This window comes from Equus quagga, chromosome 17 (genome assembly GCF_021613505.1).
Source record: "Equus quagga isolate Etosha38 chromosome 17, UCLA_HA_Equagga_1.0, whole genome shotgun sequence".
Classification (NCBI taxonomy): Eukaryota; Metazoa; Chordata; class Mammalia; order Perissodactyla; family Equidae; genus Equus; species Equus quagga.
The window spans coordinates 28,143,576-28,160,298 of NC_060283.1; the positions used below are offsets into that span (position 1 = coordinate 28,143,576).

Genomic DNA, 16,723 nt, shown 5'->3' on the forward strand with positions numbered 1-16,723 from the left:
AAATGTGAAAGTGAATAAAAAATGTGTGTCTGATTATTCTCTGTTCTTGAAATGGATTTTGATTTTAGTGGGACATTCACACATGGCGGAAACAAATATAAGGACTTAACGTAACTGCTGATGTGATTTTCCTTAGTAACCAAAGACTATGCTATGTTTATCTAGTGTTCCAAGGACAGAGGTCAGACTGGCTCGATGATATCCAACAATATACTGGTATTAGGTAACATGAAGACTCAAACTAAGTGCAAATGCAAAGGAGAACATCTTGACAAATATTTTGTAGGTTATTCACTTCTTCCTGTGACCACCATCCATGCTTTCTTCTTCCCTTTCTTCTTCCTTCCTTCCTTCCTTTTCCTCCCTTTGTTCAATCTCCCTCATGATAACAACCTAGATTTCATTAAGAAAGGAAACCAAATAGAAGAATTATTGGTGGATATTTTGGATGAGGGTACCAATCTGTTCTCTTCCAATGTGGACAAGTGCATCCTTGAAAATTGAGTGCATAAATTTTTCTATTCTCCTGGTTGGTTCTTGGCATCTTGTACCATAGACTAATTGATTACAAGTATTTGAAAAATCCCTGGAGCAATTTTAGTTCTTGTGACATGTTGGCACAAAAGATAGTCCTTAAGTCTCTGTGAGTCCTCTTGCAATGTTCAACTTCCCTGAACAACAACAACGAAATATCAAAATGCCATAGATACTAGCTATCAACAGGGAAAGATCAAGTCAATCTTTTTAACAAAAAGGATATCTCTTTTAGCTTAATCAGATGTAAAAAAATAACACAGAGTGTAGAAAATGCTTTTAGGCTTAAATTGAAGAATGCAGTGGAAGGAAATACCGTCCATGAATGTTTCTACTCCAGACTCTGTCCTTTATTCTAAGTGAACATGCCAAGTCCATATCTTTTCATGCCTATTGGTGTTTCTTGGTGAAGTGAAATGAGACAGTCTGTGTCTACAATGTTGTTTCACCTCTCATCATTGTGAACACCCCATATCATTGTGAACAATTTAGAGAATATTGAAAAATTGGAACTTGCTGGCTTTGGAATTACACAGAATGGCTTTGCATTTGCCCTCAGTCCTTCCACCTCTCCTTGAGGATCAGATGAAGTACTGCAAGCAGCTTCCTTGTAGAAGGATGGGGCATCACAGTTGTGCTATAGGCCTTAGGGACTTTTCTCTTTCTCCTTAGTGCTTAGGTTGAGCAGATAGGTGAATAGTGGTTTCAAAGGGAACAGGAAATCTTCCCACTTCCTTGGTGTCCCCACTAATCATGGCCATGGATGGCCATCAATATTCCCTTAGAAAATACTGCTTCTATGTGGAATGACTTTACCACCTCTTTCCTTATGGCAAAATCCTACGTATCCTTCATGTCCTAGATTAAACTCATCTCTCTTATGAGGCCTTCTCTGTCCTCCCTCCTCCTTGGCTTGAATTTGTGTCTCCTGTGCATGGTTATTTTCACATACTTTTCTCATTGCCCTTATCACTTTGATTGTATTATTTAACGTGTGCTTCTCTCTCAGTAGACTGTAACCTCTCAAGGGCAGGACCATCCACTAACCTCCTTCTTTGCAGCTCTAAATATCATGCACATAGATAGCTGGTGCTTCCTAAGTGCTTGCTGAACAAACAACCCTTCAGGCCCATGGGGAATCCTTTCTAGATCAGTTCTTACTGATTCTTTCTGAATCCATTTCACAGTGTGGAGCACTTCTCTTATTGTTTAAATATGAAGAGCTCAGGCTCTGAAATTCATCAGGCTGTTCCAACTGCCTCTCAGCCGCACCCCAAGATCCAAGCTGCTTAACTTCTCTGAGCACCTGTTGTTGCAGAAGTACAATAAGATTAAAAGTAGTATGAACTTCATAAGATTATTCTGAATATTAAATAAGATAATATACATGTAAAAGTTTTAGTAAAGAACATAGTATAGAGTTGTGATGTGGACTCAATAAATATCACCATCATCATCATTATCATTACTACTGGTGATTAATTTTATTTTACACGAGAACAGTGTGTCTGTCCACACATAGGTCTTCTTTTAGTCCTTTTGAGCTACTCAAAATAGGCCTTGATTGCACCCCAAAAGGCTTTCAAGTGTTTGAAGGCCATTCAATCCTTCTGTTTTGAGACTTCTTTCAGCTGAACATTCTCTGTTGTTTAATTGCTTTCGAGTGCCTCATACAGTACCTGCTATGTTGTAGGTGCTAAATAAATATTTGTTAAATAGATATCAACTGTAACACAGCCTCCCCATTATCTTTTATGCTGAATGTACTTATATTCCGTCAATGTGTACTTTAGGGCAATCGGGTCTGGAGCTAAACTCAGTGGAGCTACCCTCCCTTTCTCTGGATGCCTTACTTGTATTGCAGCAGGGTAGGCCTTCAGGGTGGAGACTGGGACAGGAGCCCCTTACTCATGTGCGCGTTTGGTTTCCTCCCTGAGAGCTATGGAAAGAACATCATCAATGAGCTCTGAGTCATTGGATACTGCATGGGCAGATAATATCTACTGTAACTGCACTGTCAAAATTCTCTGGGATTACCTCACCTACTGAGGGTGGAGAATCGGTAGGTCTATTGAGAGCTAATTACTCATTTTGTTCTGGTCTCACTGGAAACACACAGGAACCGAAGGGAAGCATTTTTCCCATTGCTTTAAGAGACAGAGAGTGTTGTAACGTTTTAAAAATGCCTACTCAAGCCACAGAAGTAGTAACAATCTAATTATACCACTTAGCATTGGAGACCATGTAGCTACTTCTCTCTGGTTGATTCTGTCATAGCATTAAAAAAATGTAATGTTTTAGGCAATAAACATAATGTAATCTCATTAAAGAAAAACTGATAACATGCTGCAAGCTACCTTGCATAAACAATTTGTATTTTTTCCCCCATTTATTATTTGTGTCCTTTTAGGTAAGGTTTGATGGCATATAACAGAAAAAACCCAACTTATGAGATAGAATTACAAAAGTACAGAGATGAAAAATCCAGCACTGTTGTGGAGGTCCAACAATGTTATCAGAAATCTACACTCTGCCATCTTCAGTCTGTAGCTTCAACCTCATGACCTCAAAGGGCTGCCAGTGCTCCATACGAGTGCTGTCCAGTAGAGCTTTATGCTGTGCTGGAGATGTTCTATGTCTGTGCTGTCCAATAGGGTAGTGAAATGAGTAGTTGACATGTGGTTAGTTAAACCAAGGAACTGGATTTTACATATTACTTGAATTTTGATAAGTTTAAATTTACATACTGCATGTGGCAATTAGATGCATATTGCACAACACCACTCTAGCATTTCATCTATATTCCAAGAAGAAGTAAAGAGGAAGGAAGGAAGGAAGATAAACTGGTCACTTTCCCTTTTAAGAGGTTTCCCAAAAGTGCCACACAGCAATTTTGCTCTCATCTCATTTGATCAAAAGTAATCACCTAGGAAGCCTTAATTGCAAAGCAGACTGGCAACTATAATCTTTATTCTGTGTGGAATTGTCTTTAAAAATCAGAGTTATGTTCTTTTCCTAAAGAGGAAGGGAAGAATGGATGTAAGGATTGGCATATATTCTCAGGCAGTGTATTACATACCAATTTCCAGAGCAATTAAAAATTTTCATAAAAGATTTATAATTGCGTGGTAGTATTCAAAGTCCAGTTGTAGCATAATTTTCTTAATCAATCACTCATTTCAGGGCTTTTAGATTCATTTAATAATTCATTCAACAAGACTTAATGAGCATGTAGTATGTGCCAGGCATTGTTCTAAGTTTTGGGGACACACAGAGGTACGTGAGACACAGAGGGTCCCTGCCTCCGTGGGGCTTACATTTCAGGTAAACACTCTGCTTTCTTAAGTTCCTGCGGTCTAGATCAGCATTGTTAATAGAAGTCTCTGTGATGATAGAAATGTCCTCTATCTATGCTAACGCATGGTAGTTCTTAGCCATGAGGCTAATTAGTACTTGAAATATGCCTAGCATGACTGGAGAACTGAATTTTTAACTTTATTTAATTTTAACTAACTTAAATTTAAATAGCTACATGTGTCTGGTGGCTACCGCATTGGATAGCACAGGTCTACAACACTTTAGTACTTACCTCTGCTGCAAACTTGTGGCTGTTTCTCCGGATCACGGGCAAGATTGCTCCTGCGTACCAGTACCGGCTGTGGCTGAATACTTTTAAGTCTCATCTCTCACTAACCAGTTCTTCTAATTGTATTGCAGTTATAGTTATTTTTATACTTTTGTTTTTTAACTTTTACCAGACTGTAATTGATTTACGTATCACAATTACAATATGAATCTGACTTTATACTTGCCTTTATCAATGAGTTTTACACGTTCACGTTTTTAGTATGTTAATTAGTAAAATGTTAATTTCATTTCATCTTGTAGAATGTCCTTTAGCATTTCTTGTAAGACATCTCTAGTAGTTATGAACTCCTTCAATTTTCATTCATTTGGGAAAGTCTTTATCTCTCCTTCATTTCTGAAGGACAGACTTACTGGATATGGTATTCTTGGTTGACAGTTTTTTTCTTTCAACATTTTAGAAAATACCATCCAATAGCTCATGGTCAAGTGTGTCCTCAGGCTGTGCTCCCCAATTGGATGGTGCCACTGGTTGTGCTTTGTGTTTAGGTGGGGCCTCAGCCTGTTTCCTGAAGTTGAGTAGGGCTGCAGACTGTGCTCCATGGTTATGTAAGGTTGCTGCCTGGTTGGGTGGGGCTGCAGGTTATGACCTGTGATTGGGCAGTTCCCTGCCTAGTCAAGGCTGAAGGTGAGTTTAGCAATTAGCTAGACCCCTATGCTTGGCTCTGCTGCTGGGTAGAGTTGTAAGCTGGGCTCCATTGTTAGGTGGTACTTAGATTGGGCTCTGAGGCTGCTCAGGGTTACTGTTCATTCTGGTTATGCTGGGTCAGAGGCTAAGCTCAACAGTTGTACAGGGCTGCTGGCTTGGTTCCCTGTCTGGACAGGCTATAGAATGTGCTGCATGGCTACCAGGTGTCTATAGCCATGCTTCCCAGAGGGACAGGACTGGAGGCTATGCTCAGTAGTTGGGCAGGACAGTGAATATGCTCCTCTTCTCTGGAGGACCAAAGGATGTGCTCCATGGCTGCTGGGTATCTGTGGCCTTGCTTCCCAGAGGGTGCACTGGAGACCATGCTGCGCAGTTGGACGAGACTGGAATTTTCTTACCTGCCCAGTGAGGGTCATAGAACAGGCTCCACAGTTGGTTTGGCCCATTGGCTGGGGATCTGAATTAGGCAGAACTGCCAACTGAGCTCCCTGGCCAGACAGGGACACTGGCTTGGCTGTGCAGATGGGCAGATTCACTGGCTGGGATTTCTGCTTGGGAGCCACTGCAAGCAGGAATTTTGTCTTCCAAGATCCGAATGCTGGTTACTGTAAGCCTCATCCCCTTTTCTGTCTCTATATGATCCCCAGTGTTTTAACTCTGCAGGTTCATACAGTGATCCCCATGAGGTGAGACCTGAGTGGGCCTCCTGGGAAGTGTCCCACAATGCTGGAGAAGCTGGATGTCTGCCTTGGGTTCTCTTTTCTTGCTGGAGAAACTATAGGTCCCGGGGGGCCCTCTCAGAGCAGTGCAGTGCAGTTGGTCTGGGGAGGGGAAATGCAGTTGATGTTAAATTGCTCATCTTAACCTTGCAAAGCAATTCTTCTTGATCTCTATTGTCTAGAGAGGAGTGCTTCAGCTTCACCTTTGGGCTCTGAGATTTATACAATGATGTCTTGTCTATGGGTAATTCCTGATTGGTCTTCTTGTCAGGGGAACTGAAATTAGGAATAACCTGTGTCACCACATTAATGAGATCTATTGGAGATTTTGAAAGGCAACCTCACTTAAAATGTCCCAAACAAGAGGCTGGCCCAGTGGTATAGTGGTTAAGTTCATGTGCTCCCTTACAGTGGCCTGGGGGTTCCAAGGTTTGGATCCTGGGCACAGACCTAGCGTTGCTTATCAAGCTATGCTGCGGTGGCATCCCACATAAAATGGAGGAAGACTGGCAACAGATGTTAGCTCAGGGCCAATCTTCTTCACAAAAAATAAATAAAATAAATAATAAAAATAAGGGGTTGGAGGGAAAAAATATTTAAAAAAATCCAAAACAAAATTCTTGTTATTCCCTGCTGTTCTGGTTCTCCCATAGCCATTTGTCTCTCAGTAAAGGCTAACTCTGGTCTGACTGCTCAAGTCTGTTAAATATATATAGTATAATTGACATAACATTATATTTGTTTAGTTTCAGGTGTATAACCTAATGATTTGATATTTGTATATTTTGCAATGTGATCACCACAATAAGTCCAGTTAACATCTGTCACCATACATACTTACAAATTTTTTTCTTATGATGAGAACTTTCAAGATCTACTCTCCTATTTATTTTCAAATATGCAATACGGTATTATTAACTATAGTCATCATGCTGTACATTACATCCTCAAGACTAATTGGTTTTATAACTGGAAATTTGTACTTTTTAGCTCCCTTCATCCATTTTGCCCACTCCCCACTCACTGCCTCAGGCAACCACCAATCTGTTCTCTGTATCCATGGGCTCATTTTTGTTTGTTTGTTTTGTTTTGTTTTTAGAGTCCACGTATAAGTGTGATCATATAGTTTTTATCTTTTTCTGCCTCACTTATTTTATTTTGTTTGCTCAAGTCTAAAACCTTGGTGGTATCCTTGATTCCGCTCCTTCTTTTCTCTCTTTTCAACCAAAACATCAGCAAATCTTATTACTCCTACCTTCAAAATTTATCCAGAATCTGACAACTTCCTAAAGCCTTCACTGCCGTAGTCCTGGCCTAAGTAACAATCATCTCCTGATTGGATTACGTGATCTTCTCCTATCTGGTTTCCTATATTTCCCACTTCCCCTTCCTTATTCTTAAGACAGCACACAGATCTTGACAAGAGACGACCTCTTCTTACTACCCTAATAAAACAGTATCCAGCAGCATTCACTATTAGCCTTAACCTGTTTTATTTTTCTTCTAGAACTTATTACTGGTTGACTTACATATCAAGTTTTATTTTTTTATTGTCTTTTTCTACCTGCATTATCTTGTTGGGGATATGAAGGATGTAACCTCCCGTATCACAGACTTTGTTTTTTCAGTGTTGAGTCTCCCACACCCAGAAAAGTGCTTGGCACATAATAGGATTCAATCCTATTTGTTGAATGAACATTTGAGTGAATGGATGGATGAATGACACCTCTGTCTGAGGAAGTTCTCACTAGATTACATTACTATTGCCACTATCATTATTGATGGAGAGGCTGAGGTGCAGGGAGACTAAGAAACTTATACATGAATCCATGAGTGTTAGATGGAGAGTATAATGGAGATAATCTAGCCCAACTCTGCCATTTTATATAGAAGTGGGAACAGGGGAGGGTGAGAAGTGGAGAGGTGAAACGATGTGGCTTAAGTTAGATAGCTAATCAATTATTGAACCAGAGCTAGTGCCCAGTGACCTGGCTCCCTGTCCAGTGCTCATTTTCTTCTCTCTTCATCCTCCTTTCCATTCTCAGTATTTCAGTCTGGAAAAAGTTCCCTTTATGTCTTTCCTTCAACTTTCTTCTCTTACTGCCTCATTCTTGGGTGAAAAACTTTATAGAAATCTCACTAAACTGAGACTTATCCTAAGTCATAGTTTAATTGGCGAACTTCCACCCAAGGCAAAAGAAATTCCATGGGGAAGTTGTTCTCTTCATTATAGTGTAGCTTAATTTATTTCAAATAGTTCAAGGATCTAATCATTGAATCATAACCCTTGGACTTTTAGTGGGTGGGCTGGTTTTCTATATCAAAATCAAGATCTTAAAATCTCTCAGTTTTCTGCTTTTTGTGGCATTTGTCTATTTCTTAGATATTATAAATTCAAATATCAACCTAGATCCAGATCCCCTGAATTTCCTTTTTTTGTGATTCATCTTAGACATCATCTACTTCATTTTCTAAAAGCTCCCAGGGACAGTGGTGATTTGATGTTAGAGACAAAGTCTGATCCTTGAATCACAGTAATAACCACCGCCCAGTACCATCAGAAGGCAGCTGAGTGCTGTTTAAAGAGCACTGATTTCTGGGTTAGTAACCTGGGAAATATCTATTGTGTGGCCCACAAAGCCAGTTAACCTCTCAGCCTCTGTCATCTCTTTTATGAACAGATGAGGTCAGAGTACAAGGTCTCTAAATCTTGCAGCACAACTCATAGCTGAGTGTGACCTGGACTTTGCTCACTGGGGGACTTCAGTGAAAAATCAACTAGTTGCGTAATATTAGCCAAGGAACCCTGCTTGTCCAGGGACTAGGATTCCCAGAGAGAAATCCAACGCTTCATCCAATCTCAGTTTTCCAAAACCAGATCATCTCCTGGAGTAATGATCTGTTCCAGCAGAGTGGCTAACTTCATGCCAAATTGGAGGCACTTGAGTGTATTTGAGATCCGTCTGATCCAATTCCTCATTCTAAGGCAGAAGGAAACCATGCTAGTTTTTCAGATCTAAAGGTAGGTGATATGGCTAGAAGTAAGGTGCAAAGTCTCTAAGCAGCCATAGGATGTTGGGAAATCCATTACTCTTTTTGAGCCACAAGGATTCATTTGTAAAATGAGCTGGTTGGGTTTGAAGATATTTTTTAAATAATTAATTCAACTTATTTGTATATTTTTATTGTGTGTCAAATTATACAAAATATAAAATTTGATGAATTTAAAGCACTTTACAATTCTGGGATTCTGTGAGATACCATTTGGGAATTATGAAGGGGGGAGCTCGTGACTGAAATTGACGTTTCACTACTTCACCCTGAGATCGGTCATATCAGCACATCAAGTTCTCTCTTATATTTATCCTGGCCATTGTTTTCAGTCTATAATTATGCTCTGGTCCAGAGTCCAGCAGGTCACATGATGGAGAGTCTAAATGCTCAAATACTGATTTAGGCACTTACATGCTGGTCACATTTTCTTTCTAGGATTCTTGATGAGGCTGCATTGTGTGGAGATAGGAGATATTTCTTACCAGTTCAGTGCAGGAGATGATGAGGATTGGTGAGGGGTGGGGTATCAGACAGAGGAATAAATTACAGAAAAGGCAGAAATTACGGAAGAGGAAAAGGTGATTTTCAAAGAGGAGGCCAGCAGTTATTCCTTCTGTTAGGGATGAAGGTTGGAAAAACTGGATCCTTCATGATTCCTCTCATCTCTGAGTAATCTCTCAGATTGATCCTAGGATATTTTCGTTAGTTTCTCTAATTGATCAAAAATCGAGTTCATACTCATATATGAAATATTTGTATGCATTGGTGAACACATATAACTTGGACTTCTAACAAAAGGGCATATTTAATTTCAGCTCTACATTTATGTGTTGTAGTCCTAGAAATTGTATAGGGCAGTGATTAGACAGCATAGGATCTGTGGTTAGATTGCTTGGATTGAAATCTTGGCTCCACTGCTGTGCAACCTTAGACCAGTTATCTGGGCTTGTTTTTCTCATTTGTTATAAAAGAGGTGATAATAGTAATACCCACATCACAGTAGAGTTGAATGAATTAATGTGTATAGAACACATAAAGTGTGTGGCACATGGTACTATTGAAATACTAGCTGTTATTATCAACAAAAATGCACTCAGTAATAAAGGTTCAAGAAAAATATTAAGCAGATTATTTTGAATACCAGGATAGTATATTTCTTAGATATAGACACCAGAGTTGCAATTATAAAGAATCTATTAATTGCTGTAAAAGAAGTATGATAAATTTCTGTAGGAGCAAGAGGGGGAGAATATATTATTCTTACACTGGTGGGGATCTTCATGCAATATAGAGGAAGGAATACTAAACACAGAAAAGGGAGAAAGGACATCTTGAGTTAGGAAATAGCTGTATTATGTTCATTTAGGGAATGACAATAAGGGTGCAAAAATAGGCAATGGCCAGTTCAAGAAGGACCTAGAATCCATGCTAAGTATATTGGAATTAATGCTGTGGGCAATGGGGTTGTGTTGATAGATTTTAGGTAAGGTAGTATATGATATAATATGCATTAAAGGAAAATCACCAAAGTATTTGCAATGCTCAGAGAACAGGAGATTCACGTGGGTTGGAGTATTAAAGACAATCTTCACTGAACACATGAGACTGGAGTTGGGCTTGGAAGGAGGGTAGGTTTGGAAAGAACAGGCGAGGGCATTTCAGTGAAGGGAGGTTCAGTGGTGGAATAGAGCGGGTAGGCTTGTGGGATGTGGAGATGACCCTGAGTTGAACAGAGGTGAGGTGAAGTTTAGTGGGTAAGTGGGTGGTTGTTGAGGTGGTTTAGTCTGTGCAAGTCTTTAAAAGTGAGTCATAGAAGTTCAGGCTTTTCCTGGCTCATTCCCATGCAGTGGAGAATCTAAGGAAAGAAGAGTCAGGAAGCAATTTTCTTGCTGCACTGTGCAGGTTGGATGGGATGGGAGCATCTGGGGACTAAGGTGCTTTGTTAATTTAGGTATCAGCTGACAGCATATGAAAGGATGTTGGCAGCAAGAATGGAGAGAAAGGGCCCAGGAGAGGTAGTTTAAAGATAAAATTCATGGGATCTGATGGGTATGGGAATGAAAGGGGGTGTGGGTAATATATGACATCCAAGCTACAGTCGGGACAGCTTGGAGGGTGATGGTGGCATCGAAGTATCTTCCAGGTGACACTTGCCCACAGGTCTCCTGTTACTCCATAGCTTAGTCTCCTCAGCTTCAACCCTAATTTCTGTCCAAATCCTTTCCTTTGGCTCATAAGTGATGATGTGGTAAAAGGAGATTCTTGAGGAGTCTCACAATCTTATCTTCTAACCATTCAGCTACTTGATTTTCCAAGGCGCTGAGATGGTGCCAGATATTCCTAATGATCTGCGTGCCCAGTGGCCACAACACTGCTCCTACGGGAAAGGGCACCACACTCTGATGAATTTAGCAATGTTGCTTGTGTTAGGTGCTGGGTATCAATGTAATTTCTCTGCTGCACCCACCTTCCTGGGAACTTTAGCTCTTGTTTGGGCAGTTTCTTTTGCTTCTGTGGAGGGCTGAATTCCTCCTTTCTTTCTGCAAATGAATTTTATAGTAATTATATAAATTACAAAGAAAAATTCCATTGGATTTTGCTTGAGCTTATATAAATTTGTAGATAAACTTAGGGTGAGTTGAAATCATTATGTTGAATTTTATCATTTTAACATGATTTTGTAAGAATTTTTTGTGCTGGATGTTACGTATTTTTTCCATTTTATACATGTATTTTCTTATAGTCCGTTAGTAGTTTTATTGTTTTTCTCTGCATAACTGTATAACATTTTTAAGTGCTTTTTATTTAAAAAGTTTCTTGGTTATTGTTAGGGGAATATTTTTCAGTTGGGTTTTCTAACTAGCAATTATATTTTGAACTTTCTTATTGTTGCTAGTGGTTTTCAGTTTTATTTATTTCTTTCCTGGGTTTAGGTCTTACAGTGTTTTGCTTGCAAGAAACAGAAATGCATCAAACTAGCTTAAGCAAAGAGAAGAACTGATTTGAGGAATAAAGGGCTTTCTCTGGTACCCAAGTACACAACGGACTGCATCTGAGATTGAAGAGTCGAGGATCAAGGACACTCTCTGCATCTCTGAGATGCCATGGTCTCTTTTTCTGCTATTTTTCTTGCTCTAAAATACCAGTTTATCAATTTTTTAGGTCCAGTGACTTTACTTAATCTTTAAAAGTTTTTTAAATAAAAATTGTATATGTTTAGTATTAACAACTTGATGTTTTGATATACATATGTAACAAAATGATCACTACAGTTAAGCTCATTAACATATTCATCTCCTCATGTAATTATCTTCCCTTATTTTTTTGTGAGAACACCTGTGATCTGCTCTCTTAGGAAATTTCAAATTCATTCATGCGTCCTACCTGAGGAGTTCTGACACACTACTTTGTTTCCATCTGACCACGTTACTGACTTTTGTTTTCTCTGTTGATTCTGGTCCTTGTTGTCTGGATGCATTTTTACTTCTTCAAAATTATATTTCTTGAAAATATCCGTATCAAATCAGAGATAAAGGGAAAAGAAATGAGGATAAAATTTATAGCAGAGAATCAAAATGTTCATACTATTTCTTTCTTATTTCTCATGGATCTTATGTGGTGAAAAAATTCCTAATTGTCACCTTAATCCTGAGAATATTGTTTTGAATCACATGACATTGTTAGTTTGAGTGTATATCATGTCAATATTTCTTCTGTATAGTTGGGGTGGGGGGTGTATACATGCATAAGAGTTGCTCAGTAAGTATCTGTCCCAGGGGAGTAACTTACAGAGAAATCTTCACTCTTGTTATCATATGCTTGTCTGTTGACTACCAACATGGAACAAGAATGAGCAGACTAACCAGCCATAACAAGGCCGTAGAGGACAAGATCTGTGATTCAGGCTCTCTCAGTAGTTTGATGTATGGGGCAAGAGGTATAAATGTAATAGTGAACTGATGGAGACAGACTACTAATTCTCTCCAGAGTTTTTGAGCATTTGTCACATAAACATTGCTATTGAAGCTGCAAGACTGGTGAAGGAATCCGATCTGAGTAAATTGAAGACTGGTATAGCTGAGTGAGGAAATAGTACAGAGGGCCTTTTGGAAAGGGAAGAATTACCAATGGGAAGATGATTCCCTGAGGCAGAGAGGAATGAAAGAAGGAATTTAGGAGCAGAAGTGTCCCATGGGCATTCCTCAATAGGAGAGAGGATTGCAAGTGCAATAAGATAAAAATATGGGCTATGAACTTGAATGCACCCAAAATTCAGAATATCTGGTGGTGAATTAGAAAGAACCCTGATCTGAAGTCAGAAAGTCTGGTCTGAGTCCCAGAATCCGCCACTTTTTGTGGGATCCTGGATAAATAACCATTTCTCTGAGCCTTTATTTTCTAATATATTGCTAATATGTATTGCTGAGTGAGAACATATTGGCTAAATGAATGAGTTCATGATAAGTTTGTATGTAAAGTCGTTTACACGTCTAATGTGCTATAAATGAGGTGAATTGGTTACAATCAGTGTTTGTTTTATTGCAGGTCTCCCAGTAGCTCACGTCCAGCACATCTGAAAGGATTCCTTGGCGAATACAAATAATGTGACTGAGTTAATTTTCACCGGTCTTTTCCAGGATCCAGAGCGGCAGAGAGTGTGCTTGGTGGTATTTCCTCCTGTGTCCTAGGCCACAGTGCTGGGCAATGGCCTCATTGTTGTGACAGTCAGCATCAGTAAGAGTCTGAATTCCCCGATGTATTTCTTCCTTAGCTACCTGTCCCTGGTGGAGATCAGTTACTCCTCTACTATTGTCCCCAAATTCATCACAGACTTGCTTGCCAAGATTAAAACCATCTCCCTGGAGGACTGTGTGGCTCAGATATTCCTTTTCTACTTCTTTGGAGATACTGAGAGCTTCCTGCTCACAGTAATGGCCTATGACCACTATGTGGCCATCTGCAAACCTCTTCACTTCACAACTATCAGGAGCCGGCGAATATGTCACCTTCTGGTGGCAGCTTCCTGTCTTGGAGAATTTTTTCACTTCATGGTTCAGATTATTGTCACTCTCCAATTATCCTTTTGTGGTCCCAATGTGATTGACCACTACTTCCATGACATCCATCCCTAATTCAAGCTTGCCTGCACTGACACCTCTGTGGAGGAGGTTATTGTGTTTGTCAACAGTGTATTATTCTCTATCTTCTCCTTCCTCTTCTTGGTGTCCTCCTATATCATCATTATGATCAATTTGAGAAACCGTTCTGCAGAGGGAAGGTGCAAAGCCCTCTCCAGCTGTGCCTCTCACATCACTGTGGTTATCTTGTTCTTTGGGCCCTGCGTCTTATCTGTCTGAGGACTTCTACCACCCTGTCTGTGGACAAGATGGTGGCCATGTGCTACGCAGTCGTCACCCCACTCCTTAACCCTGTCATCTACTCCCTGAGAAATGCAGAAATGAAGCGGGCCATGAAGAGGCTGTGATCAGGGCAATGAAACTAGATGAGTAATAGAGACTGAGTCTTGGTGTTGATCCTTGAGTTTAGAATGATGCTGAGTCCAAACTGAAGGGCAGAGTGAGATAAACGACAGTTCACAGGTCTCGTTAAGTCTACAGTTATTTTCACTGGGTTTTGTCTTTAACAACTTCATTGTAATCACTTGTAAAATATTTTCTCTTATGGATGTACTATTACTTAACTAGCCATTTTTCTGTTAGATGTTTAGATTGTTTTTAATTTTTTGCTTCTATAAGTAACACTGTGGTATTTGTGAATAGAAATCTTTAACTATACCTCTGATTTTTTTAAAAGCTCACTTGCTATATTAAATTTACTGCATTAAAAAGTATAACAACTTTTGATGCATAGTGCTAAATTGATTTTAAGAAGTGTTATAACAATTCACTTTCCCAGTGCAAGTGCTCTTGACAGAATGAACAGTGTCGTTAAACATTTTCTTGGAGAGAATAAGAATTTACATAGTCTCAAAGTATCTCCCTACAAGATTATTATTAGTTGCAAGAGGAAAAGTGTAATCTTATAATGGAGAAATATGGAAGACACTCTATTAAACAATTACTCAAATTCAACATCATCTGTTTAGAGACCAGAGAGGCACACAACATCACTACTGTGGGATTCCTACCGAAAACACATAACCTGTGTATAATCATGAAAAAACACGAGCTAACCCCATTCGAATAAATTCTGCAAAACTACTCGTATCTTCAGAAGTATCAGGACAAAGAATGAATGAATTATTCCAGATTAAAGATAGATGATAACTAAATGCAACCTGTGATCCCTAGTTGGATCCTGTACCAGATGAAAGTCATTAGTGGGCAACAGCTCTGTAGATGATATAATAGAACAGTAATAAAAATAATTTGCTCTATTTGATAATTGTGCTGTGTTCATGTCAGAGAACGTCCTTGAATTTAGCAATTAAGCACTGAAGTATCCAGGGGTAAAAAGGCATTATGCAGGCAACTTTCAAACATTTCAGAAAAAATACTATCTGTCCATTTGTCTATTTATCTACTGAGAGAATAAATGATAAGGAAAATACGGGAAAATATTAATATTAGCGGGATTTGGATTAAGAGTATACAGGAATACTCTGGATAATTATTGTAACATTTTTATAAGTCAGAAATTATTTTAAAATATAATTAATATATTTTTCCAATTTGATAGACATCTCAAGTAACTTGAAATTTTTTTTGTGTAGGATGTTTTAATATTTAATTAACTTTTAGTCTTACATAAATGTTTTCAATATTTAATAGTTTTATATTTTTTCTTCCAGTTTTATTGAGATATAATTGACATATAGCGCTGCATAAGTTTAGGATGTGAAGCATAATGCTTTGACTTACATATGTTGTGAATTGATTACCACAATAAATTTGATTAGCATCCATCATCTCATATAGATACAGAAAAAAAAGAGAAAAATGTTTTTTTCTTTGTAATGAGAACTCTTAGCATCTTCTCTCTTAACAACTTTCAAATATATCATACAGCAAAGTTAACTATAGTCATCATGTTGTAAATTACGCCCCTAGTATTTATTTGTCTTATAGTTGGAAGTCTGCCTTCTTACCAGCTTCATTCACTTATATCACCTGCCTCCACTCTGCCCACCTTTGGTAACTGCAAATTTGATCTCTTTTTCTATGAAGGTTTTTCGTTCGTTTGTTTGTATCACATGTTTAAGTGAGATTACACACACAGTATATGTCTTTCTCTGTCTGACATTTCAGTTAGATTGTTTCCATGTCTTGACTATTGTAAGTAATGCTGCTATGAACATGGGGGTGCAGGTATCTCTTAACTTCCTGTTTTCATTTCCTTCTTATATATTTCCAGAAGTGGAATTACTGGATCATATAGTAGTTCTAGTTTTAATTTTTTGATAAGCCTTCTTACTTTTTTCCATGGTGGCTATATCAATTTATAATCCCACCAACAGTGCACAAGGGTTCCCTTTTCTCTAAGTCTTCATTAACATTTAGTATCTCTTGCGGGTTTTTTGTTTTGTTTTTTTGCTCTCGAAGATTCGCCATGAGCTAACATTTGTGCCAATCTTCCTCCATTTTTTAGTATCTGGGCCACCAGCACTGCATGGCTAGTAACCGAATGGTGTAGGTCTATGCCTGGGAACTGAATCTGGGCTGCCACACTTAACCACTAGGTCACCAGGGCCGGCCCTCTCTTGTTTTTTTTTTAATGATAGCTATTTTAACAGGCATGAAGTGATATCTCATGGTGATTTTGACTTGCATTTCCTTATTATTAGTGATATTGAGCACCTTTTCATGCACCTGTTGGCCATCTGTATGTATACTTTGAAAAAATGTTTGTTCAGGTCCTTTGCCCATTTTTAAATTGGATTATTATTTTTTTTGCTACTAATTTGTACGTGTTCTCTACATATTTTGGATATTAACCCCTTATCAGGTATATGGTTTGAAAATATTTTTTTCCCATGCTATAGGTTCTCTTTTTATTTTGTTGATCATTTCTTTTGCTATGAAGAAACTTTTTAGTTTTATGTAGTCCCTCTTGTTGATTTTTTATTTTGTTGTGTGTGCTTTAGGTTTCAGATTCAAACAAT

General features: G+C 38.6%; 1 pseudogene; it reads left to right on the forward strand.

Moving 5' to 3' along the window:
- The first annotated feature begins 12,342 nt into the window (after positions 1-12,342).
- On the forward strand, positions 12,343-14,086 carry LOC124228573 (olfactory receptor 4B1-like; annotated as a pseudogene).
- The last annotated feature ends 2,637 nt before the right edge of the window (positions 14,087-16,723 follow it).